Source organism: Xenia sp. Carnegie-2017, unplaced genomic scaffold, assembly GCF_021976095.1.
Source record: "Xenia sp. Carnegie-2017 unplaced genomic scaffold, XeniaSp_v1 HiC_scaffold_1, whole genome shotgun sequence".
NCBI lineage: Eukaryota > Metazoa > Cnidaria > Anthozoa > Malacalcyonacea > Xeniidae > Xenia > Xenia sp. Carnegie-2017.
The window spans coordinates 227,707-238,679 of record NW_025813402.1 but is presented as its reverse complement, the minus strand read 5'-3'; the positions used below and the strand labels follow the sequence as shown (position 1 = coordinate 238,679).

General features: G+C 38.9%; 1 long non-coding RNA gene across 1 annotated transcript; it reads right to left on the bottom strand.

The window, feature by feature from the left end:
- Window positions 1-945: 945 nt before the first annotated feature.
- On the bottom strand, window positions 946-7,229 carry LOC124441040. Its single transcript, XR_006946854.1, has 2 exons — window positions 5,725-7,229; window positions 946-1,207 (listed from the first exon to the last, which is right to left on the bottom strand). It is a non-coding gene; the product is annotated as an uncharacterized LOC124441040 (long non-coding RNA).
- Between the last annotated feature and the right edge of the window lie 3,744 nt (window positions 7,230-10,973).

The window sequence follows — 10,973 nt, the reverse complement described above, 5'->3', positions numbered from 1 at the left end:
CTTTTTTCGAAATATTTACTTCATGCAACGTGAACCTTTCACACCTATCGAACAAGAAGAATGTTCAGAGTTAATATTTAGGAAAGCTAAAAAATGCTAGGCGAGAACTTTTTTAATGCAAGCGAGCTCAAGGATGACTGAAACTTTCAGAAAATCTATCTAGTATTTGTTTTCAGTTCCCCAAATGTTCACTATACATTATAAAAATGAATTACCAATAGTTTAACAATGGTTCTTCAACGATTTTCTGTGCTTCATTCATATCTTCAGCTAATCCTGATAACATGTCTTTCTTTATCTTACGTGGTAACTCCAATGGCGAACCATATTGTTGTTTCATTTCCTGAACATATCTACAGATGAGCAAGAAAAATGCGCATGTGCAGCTCAAATACCCGGTTATAAATGTACGACAGAGTTTCATGCAAAATTTTTTCTGTTTCACACGAATTTTTCCCTGTTTCACACAGTACTCCCTCCGTTTCACACGATATTTTCCCTGTTTCACACAGTACTCCCTCCGTTTCACACAATATTTCCTTGTTTCACACAGTACTCCCTCTGTTTCACACGATATACTCTCACTTTTACACATTATCTCTGCTTCAAACGATGTTTACCTTTTTCTTTCTTCGCTATTTTTAATATGTTTCCAATACTCAATTTGCAGCCAAAGCAGAAGCAAACTTTCGCCTTTAGTGTCGACCAAGAAGTCTTTAAACTTGTCCATGGCTGTTTTTGATGAAAGCAAGGCCTTCCCGTTATCGTCATTATCATTGATTTTTCGATCGCTTTCCACTGAATTTTATTGCAAAGAATCCATGGAGCTTGTTCTATTATGCAAGAAACAATCTCCATCGTTTCTTTTCTTTACCAATTCATCATTTTTAAGCTCAACAAAGTCATCTGAATGTTCATTCTTGGATTTTCTTCTTCATCAAATCCTTTCCTATGTTACTGTTACCCGAGACATTTAATGTTAGCACTTTATCATTTGAAGCACCGTAAACATCTTCTCTAACGCCAATAGTTCTGACGTCAGCACCTGCGATGACGTCACCGCTTGTTTTGTCTTTTCTTTTGTAAGATTGTTTCTCTGTGCATGAGGGACTTGTACTTCTAAGCTGGTCGTCCAAATGACCGTTGAAACTTGTCTTTCACAAATGAAACAACGACACTACTGGTTGGCAACGACTGCAGTGAGTGACTAGAGCGAAGTAAGTATACTCAGGTCAATTTATAGCATAAATGTGATTTTTTGTTCATTCTTTATATTTGTGGATAATTCATCTTTCTGTTTTATAAATACGTACTTCATCCTTTCTGTGTCTAAGTGGGTATTTAGGTCAGTCGGGACTTATTGATGAAGTAAAAAAAAATACAAGTATATAAAGTATACACAAAAACATTTTAGTGATTTAGCGTTATTGCTATAGACATATGTGTGTTATATAATTTGTGATCATCTGAAGTAGGATTTCCAAAGCCAAAGTTACGAGACATGTATCATGCATAATAATGTTTCATCAAATATACCGGGCAGGATAACGGGAAGTGACGGGAAGTGGCGGGAAGTGGCGGGAAGCGAATTCTTAATATAAATATTAAGGTTGTTGACTGACGTTTCGACAACCTTAGCGATAGTCATCTTCAGAGTCAAATGAGGAGTAAACGTCAGGTTAGCCGTATTTGTAGTCTGGTTCTTACGTCATTGTATTGTGTGTACAGGAAATGTGCAGGAAATGTGTATTGTCATTGTGGATTAGTGTGAAGTGAAATATTTTATTTTTAGTTGTGATGTGTGATTTGGGTGTGACGTTTTTAGTTGTAGTGTGTGGGTGTCAATTGTGTATTGTCATTGTGAATTAGTTTGAAGTGTAATGTTTTTAGTTGATCGTTTGTTTGTATTGTGAATAAGTCGTTTGTAAGGTGCCGGTAATTGCTGTGATCTGTTCAGGGGGGTTTGTTCCAAGTTGGTATACCAACTTTCTAATGTAAGCCGTTGTCTATAGTCAGTACTGTAAGTGATGCATTTTGCCGAGTCCCAGTCAATGTTGTGCTTTGTGATTCGGTGATGTTCGGCAATGTGATTAGTTTTGTCTTGTTTCTTAGTAGCTCGTTTGTGCTCAGTAAGTCTTATGCTTAAGTTCCTGCCAGTTTCCCCGATATAGGAGGCGTGGCAGTCGGAGCAGTTTATTTTGTAAACTGCACCTTGTCGTTAGTTGGGTTGTTCTTTGTCCTTTATGTTCGTTAGTACTTGTCGTAATGCTGTGATTGGTTTATGTGCGACACGTATGTTGTATGGTCGTAAGATACGCCAGTATTCCACTTAATCTGGCACTTACTTGTACAAAAACCCTCATTACAAACACCACGGACGTACTGCCATTACCGACAGAAGACATTATGGAGTTACTAGAGCTCTGCCTCACCTCGACTTACTTCCAATACAAAGGAACACACTACAAACAATTACAAGGGACAGCAATGGGCTCGCCCGTTTCTGTTGTAGTTGCTGAAATTGTAATGCAATCTATAGAGGAACGGGCACTCATGACTTAGAAACATGCACTACCTTTTTGGTTTCGCTACGTAGATGACACAATCACAGCACTACATGCAGACGAGATTGATGACTTCCATAATCACATCAACAAACAGAACAGCCACATACAATTTACCAAAGATGTCGAAGAAAACGGAACTCTTCCTTTTCTCGACTGTTTGGTAAAACATGACAATCAAAAACTAGGAACAACAGTTTATCGCAAGCCAACACATACTGACCGACTACTAGACCAATCATCTTACAACCCTACATCACACAAAGCCACCACAATCAGAACATTAACAAGACGTGCACAAATCATATGTGATTCACCGGACGCTCTACAAAACGAAAACAACTATCTCAAACGTGTTTTGACAAAAACAACTATAACTCAGACTTTATCAAACGCAACACTTACAAACCCAACGAACCCAACGAAACGAACAACTCAGTGACAACAGCAACGATACCTTACATCAAAGGTACGTCTGAGACTATCTCGCGTATCTTACGACCATACAACATACGTGTCGCACATAAACCAATCACAACATTACGACAAGTACTAACGAACATAAAGGACAAAGAACAACCCAACGAACGACAAGGTGCAGTTTACAAAATAAACTGCTCCGACTGCCACGCCTCCTATATCGGGGAAACTGGCAGGAACTTAAACATAAGACTTACTGAGCACAAACGAGCTACTAAGAAACAAGACAAAACTAATCACATTGCCGAACATCACCGAATCACAAAGCACAACATTGACTGGGACTCGGCAAAATGCATCACTTACAGTACTGACTATAGACAACGGCTTACATTAGAAAGTTGGTATACCAACTTGGAACAAACCCTGAACAGATCACAGCAATTACCGGCACCTTACAAACGACTTATTCACAATACAAACAAAGATCAACTAAAACATTACACTTCAAACTAATTCACAATGACAATACACAATTGACACCCACACACTACAACTAAAACGTCACACCCAAATCACACATCACAACTAAAAATAAAATATTTCACTTCACACTAATCCACAATGACAATACACATTTCCTGCACATTTCCTGTACACAATACAATGACGTAAGAACCAGACTACAAATACGGCTAACCTGACGTTTACTCCTCATTTGACTCTGAAGATGACTACCGCTAAGGTTGTCGAAACGTCAGTCAACAACATCAAAAACAGTCCTTCTCAGGACTTTATTAACCTGGACGATCATCATTTACAAACATATAACGATACTCCCGGGTTCAAACCATTTACTTTATAAATATTAAGGCCTAGTTCAAACGTCGCATTTTACATGCGCCGAATCAAATGCGAGAATTATGTGCATGTAAAATGCGACGTTTGAATCAATTAAATTCGACGGATTTTAATTTAATGCGACTTTAGGCCCGGTTCAAACGTCGCATTTTACATGCGCCGAATCAAATCTGAGTTTCAGTCGACTAAAATAGTTTTATGCGTAGTTTGATTCAGACGTCGAATTTAACAGTCGCATTTATTATAGTTATGCTTCCACTTTTTCATAGTTTATTCATTTTCTTGTACTAATTTCCTAAAATGGCGAACAGAAAAATGTTGAGTTTATGCATTTCAAATATGATTCGTGTTAATAGGAAAAGACGAATATTGATACATGTTACAGCAAATAAACTATTAGAAACGAGACGGCAGCTTCTGCAAATTTCCCATGTTTTTCTACCGTTAATTGCTCAAACAAAAGCCTTCATACGTAGCCCTCCTTATCGATCATGTCGAAGACAAGATAGAAATTCCGGCTGGTGGAAGAAAGTTTGGAGTATTTATTCTGATCTTCGATTCAAAAAAACATTTCGTGTATCTCGAGGAAACTTTCCTTGTACATATAAATTTATTGCACTTTAAACAAGTGTATTTTGTTAAACTTGTACACGAAATACTCGCCGTCGCCATGTTTTTACAACTTTGCGCATGGCATTTAGCATGGAAATAATTGATTTTTGCTTAGAAATATCTTAAAATATCTAAAGTCGCATTAAATTAAAATCCGTCGAATTTAATTGATTCAAACGTCGCATTTTACATGCACATAATTCTCGCATTTGATTCGGCTCATGTAAAATGCGACGTTTGAACTGGGCCTCAAACGTCGCATTTTACATGAGCCGAATTAAATGCATAATTTATTTTAAGATATTTCTAAGCAAAAATCAATTGTTTCCATGCTAAATGCCATGCGCAAAGTTGTAAAAACATGGCGGCGGCGAGTATTTCGTGCACAAGTTTAACAAAATACACTTGTTTAAAGTGCAAAATTTATATGTACAAGAAAGTTTCCTCGAGATACACGAAATGTTTTTGAATCGAAGATCAGAATAAATACTCAAACTTTCTTCCACCAGCCTTCGACATGATCGATAAGGAGGGCTACGTATGAAGGCTTTGTTTGAGCAATTAACGGTAGAAAACATGGAAATTTGCAGAAGCTGCCGTCTCGTTTCTAATAGTTTATTTGCTGTAACATGTATCAATATTCGTCTTTTCCTATTAACACGAATCATATTTGAAATGCATAAACTCAACATTTTTCTGTTCGCCATTTTAGGAAATTAGTACAAGAAAATGAATAAACTATGAAAAAGTGGAAGCATAACTATAATAAATGCGACTATTAAATTCGACGTCTGAATCAAACTATGCATAAAACTATTTTAGTCGACTGAAACTCAGATTTGATTCGGCGCATGTAAAATGCGACGTTTGAACCGGGCCCAACAAAGTGCTTGTGTAAGAAACGGTAATATTCCATCGACGTCGTCACCGCCGCCGTTAGTTGAAAATGCTTCGTCTTGCATCGCCGCCTCTATCAGAGATTGTAGTTGTGACTGTTCGTCTTAAAAATGAGTGTCTTCATCAAATGCTGCCATAGCTTCGAATGATTGTCAGTGACGGTGAACGTCCTTTTATAATATTGTAATTGATATGCTTATTTACGTAAATCCGGTAGAAAGTATATGGCGTGATGTACAAAGTCCATCACGTGATATCACGTGGAGGTCAAAGTTCACATAACTCAGCAAAATTACAAGGTCTCTCAAGGTCGATGCTAATAATAGTAACATGTTACTATAAATAGTAAGAAAGGTCAAAGGTCAAGTACCTCTGAAGTTCTGTCCAATGGATATAAAATATGATTTTATTTTAGAAAGTTCACTGTCATAAAAGTTCTGTCCAATGGATTTAAAATATGATTTTATTCTAGAAAGTTCACTGTCATAAAAGTTCTGTCTAATGGATATAAATATGATTTTATTCTAGAAAGTTCACTGTCATAAAAGTTCTGTCCAATGGATATAAAATATGATTTTATTCTAGAAAGTTCACTGTCATAATCCATTGTAGCAACGCTTTCGTGAAGTCATTATCGAAAATTTGTAGCTTTGAATGCAATAAAAGCAACAAATAAACACTGACCCTCAATTTCACAATAACAAAGCCATGACTGACTTTACTGATTCTAGCAAAACATCCGGTGGAAACTATCGGTATTCGCCGATTATTATTCGATTTCTGTCGTGAAAATGGTTTGTGACGTAATCAGTTTTCCGACCTATGACCCTGGAATATGACAACAATTCTTTTCACGTCTTGAAAACATTTTGGATTTTTATGTAAATGAGGCATAAGAGCGCAATAAGAGGCAATAAAAATATGCTTTTTCACAAATAGAAAATACGACATCGAAAAGTAGATTTGTTCTAATTAGTTAATATTTCAATTATCATTATGTTCACGGCACACTTGTACAAATTATAGATATTTATAATTTATAAGGAATTGAAGGAAGATTTAAATCATACAATTCAATAAGAAAATTCCAATAAAAAAGTACGAGTAAAAATATTAAATATTCAGTCTGACTTTCTGCTCCATCGACGTCGTCACTTCCGCCGTTAGTTGGAAATGCTTCGTCTTGCATCGCCGCCTCTATCAGAGATTGTAGTTGTAATTGTTCGTCTTAAAAATGAGTGTCTTCATCAAATGCTGCCATCGCTTCGAATGATTGTCAGTGACGGTGAACGTCCTTTTATAATATTGTAATTGATATGCTTATTTACGTAAATCCGGTAGAAAGTATATGGCGTGATGTGCAAATTCCATCACGTGCTATCACGTGGAGGTCAAAGTCCACATGACTCAGCAAAATTACAAGGTCGCTCAAGGTCGATGCTAATAATAGTAACATGTTACTATAAATAGTAAGAAAGGTCAAAGGTCAAGTACCTCTAAAGTTCTGTCCAATGGATATAAAATATGATTTTATTCTAGAAAGTTCACTGTCATAAAAGTTCTGTCTAAAATAATAAAATATGATGCCGAGTCCCAGTAAATGTTGTCCTTTGTGATTTGGTGATGTTCGGCAATGTGATTAGTTTTCGGCATCAAAATTGACCGCATCAAAATTGACCGCATCAAAATTGACCGCATCAACATTGACCGCATCAAAGTTGACCGCATCAACATAGACCCCATCAAAGTTGACCGCATCAACATTGACCGCATCAACATTGACCGCATCAAAGTTGACGCATCAACATTGACCGCATCAAAGTTGACCGCATCAAAGTTGACCGCATCAAAATTGACGCATCAAAATTGACCGCATCAAAATTGACCGCATCAACATTGACCGCATCAACATTGACCGCATCAACATTGACCGCATCAACATTGACCGCATCAACATTGACCACATCAACATTGACCGCATCAATTGACCGCATCAAATTGACCGCATCAAAATTGACCGCATCAAAATTGACCGCATCAAATTGACCGCATCATCATTGACCGCATCAACATTGACCGCATCAACATTGACCGCATCAACATTGACCGCATCAAAATTGACCGCATCAAAATTGCATCAAAATTGACCGCATCATTGACCGCATCAAAATTGACCGCATCAACATTAACCGCATCAAAGTTGACCGCATCAAAGTTGACTGCATCAACATTGACTGCATCAAAATTGACCGCATCAAAATTGACCGCATCAACATTGACTGCATCAACATTGACCGCATCAACATTGACCACATCAACAGTAACCGCATCAACAGTGACCACATCAACATTGACCGCATCAACATTGACCGCATCAACATTGACGCATCAACGCATCAACATTGACGCATCAACAGTAACCGCATCAACAGTAACCGCATCAACATTGACCGCATCAACATTGACCGCATCAACATTGACCGCATCAACATTGACCGCATCAACATTGACCGCATCAACATTGACCGCATCAAAGTTGACCGCATCAACATTGACCGCATCAACATTGACCGCATCAACATTGACCGCATCAACATTGACCGCATCAAAATTGACCGCATCAAAATTGACCGCATCAACATTGACCGCATCAACATTGACCGCATCAAAATTGACCGCATCAAAATTGACCGCATCAACATTGACGCATCAACATTGACCGCATCAACATTGACCGCATCAACATTGACCGCATCAACATTGACCGCATCAACATTGACCGCATCAACATTGACCATCAACATGACCGCATCAACATTGACCGCATCAAAATTGACCGCATCAAATTGACCGCATCAACATTGACAGCATCAAAATTGACCGCATCAACATTGACCGCATCAACATTGACCGCATCAACATTGACCGCATCAACATTGACCGCATCAACATTGACCGCATCAAAATTGACCGCATCAAATTGACCGCATCAACATTGACTGCATCAACATTGACCGCATCAACATTGACCACATCAACAGTAACCGCATCAACAGTGACCGCATCAACATTGACCGCGCAAACATTGACCGCATCAAAGTTGACCGCATCAAAGTTGACCGCATCGTGTTGACCGCATCAAAGTTGACCGCATCAAAGTTGACGCATCAAAATTGACCGCATCAACATTGACCGCATCAACATTGACCGCATCAAATTGACCGCATCAACATTGACCGCATCAACATTGACCGCATCAACATTGACCACATCAACAGTAACTGCATCAACAGTGACCACATCAAAATTGACCGCATCAACATTGACCGCATCAAATTGACCGCATCAACATTGACGCATCAACATTGACCGCATCAACATTGACCGCATCAAAATTGACCGCATCAACATTGACCGCATCAACATTGACCGCATCAACATTGACCACATCAACAGTAACTGCATCAACAGTGACCACATCAAAATTGACCGCATCAACATTGACCGCATCGAAATTGACCGCATCAACATTGACCGCATCAACATTGACCGCATCAACATTTACCGCATCAAAATTGACCGCATCAAAATTGACCGCATCAAAATTGACCGCATCAAAATTGACCGCATCAACATTGACCGCATCAACATTGACCGCATCAAATTGACCACATCAACATTGACTGCATCAACATTGACCGCATCAAAATTGACCGCATCAAATTGACCGCATCAAAATTGACCGCATCAAAGTTGACCGCATCAAAATTGACCGCATCAACATTGACCGCATCAAGACCGCATCAAAGTTGACCGCATCAAAGTTGACCGCATCAAAATTGACCGCATCAACATTGACCGCATCAACATTGACCGCATCAACATTGACCGCATCAACATTTACCGCATCAACATTGACAGCATCAACAGTAACCGCATCAAAATTGACTGCATCAACATTGACCGCATCAACATTAACCGCATCAACATTGACCGCATCAACATCGACCGCATCAACATTAACCGCATCAACATTGACCGCATCAACATTGACCGCATCAACATTGACCACATCAACAGTAACTGCATCAACAGTGACCACATCAAAATTGACCGCATCAACATTGACCGCATCGAAATTGACCGCATCAACATTGACCGCATCAACATTTACCGCATCAAAATTGACCGCATCAAAATTGACCGCATCAACATTGACCGCATCAAAATTGACCGCATCAAAATTGACCGCATCAACATTGACCGCATCAACATTGACCGCATCAAAATTGACCACATCAACATTGACTGCATCAACATTGACCGCATCAAAATTGACCGCATCAAAATTGACCGCATCAAAATTGACCGCATCAAAGTTGACCGCATCAAAATTGACCGCATCAACATTGACCGCATCAAGACCGCATCAAAGTTGACCGCATCAAAGTTGACCGCATCAAAATTGACCGCATCAACATTGACCGCATCAACATTGACCGCATCAACATTGACCGCATCAACATTTACCGCATCAACATTGACAGCATCAACAGTAACCGCATCAAAATTGACTGCATCAACATTGACCGCATCAACATTAACCGCATCAACATTGACCGCATCAACATCGACCGCATCAACATTAACCGCATCAACATTGACCGCATCAACATCGACCGCATCAACATAGACCGCATCAACATTGACCGCATCAACATTGACCGCATCAACATTAACCGCATCAACATAGACCGCATCAACATTGACCGCATCAACATAGACCGCATCAAAGTTGACCGCATGAACATCGACCGCATGAAAATTGAATTCCGTTCCAACATGCGAAGTTTCCACGGTCTTCTAAAATATCATCTTTATCTGCAATCTCTATCGGCACCGACACCGCTTTCTCAGGCGTCTTGAAATTGTCTTGTGTAAGAAACGGTAATATTCCATCGACGTCGTCACCGCCGCCGTTAGTTGAAAATGCTTCGTCTTGCATCGTCGCCTCTATCAGAGATTGTAGTTGTAACTGTTCGTCTTCAAAATGAGTGTCTTTATCAAATGCTGCCATCGCTTCGAATGATTGTCGGTGACGGTGAACGTCCTTTTATAATATTGTAATTGATATGCTTATTTACGTAAATCCGGTAGAAAGTATATGGCGTGATGTACAAAGTCTATCGCGTGGAGGTCAAAGTTCACATGACTCAGCAAAACTCATTGAGCTCTATAAGACCTGGAGGGGCAAAGGGGCCTGGGCCTCGTGGTCAAAAACATGGCGGTAATGGCGGATTTTGGTGGTCAAAACTTCCACTTTAAAAATTTTTTTCAATATTCACTCCCTCCTGATTTCTAATACTGTTTGTATGAACGAAATAAGTGAGAAAAACAAATTAATTACGATACCGACAGCATATCATGTGAAATTAATGTTTCAGCATTGCGTGAAAACACAGTACAGACACACATCAAAATTAAGAAGATCGACGGTAGAGGAACACATATTTTGGATGTAACATTTAAGTTATTTTATGACATTTTAGCCTTTTAAAAGTGAAAATCAAACGGCATTCTTTACTAGACCTGTCAATCTCGTCAAACTTATACATTATT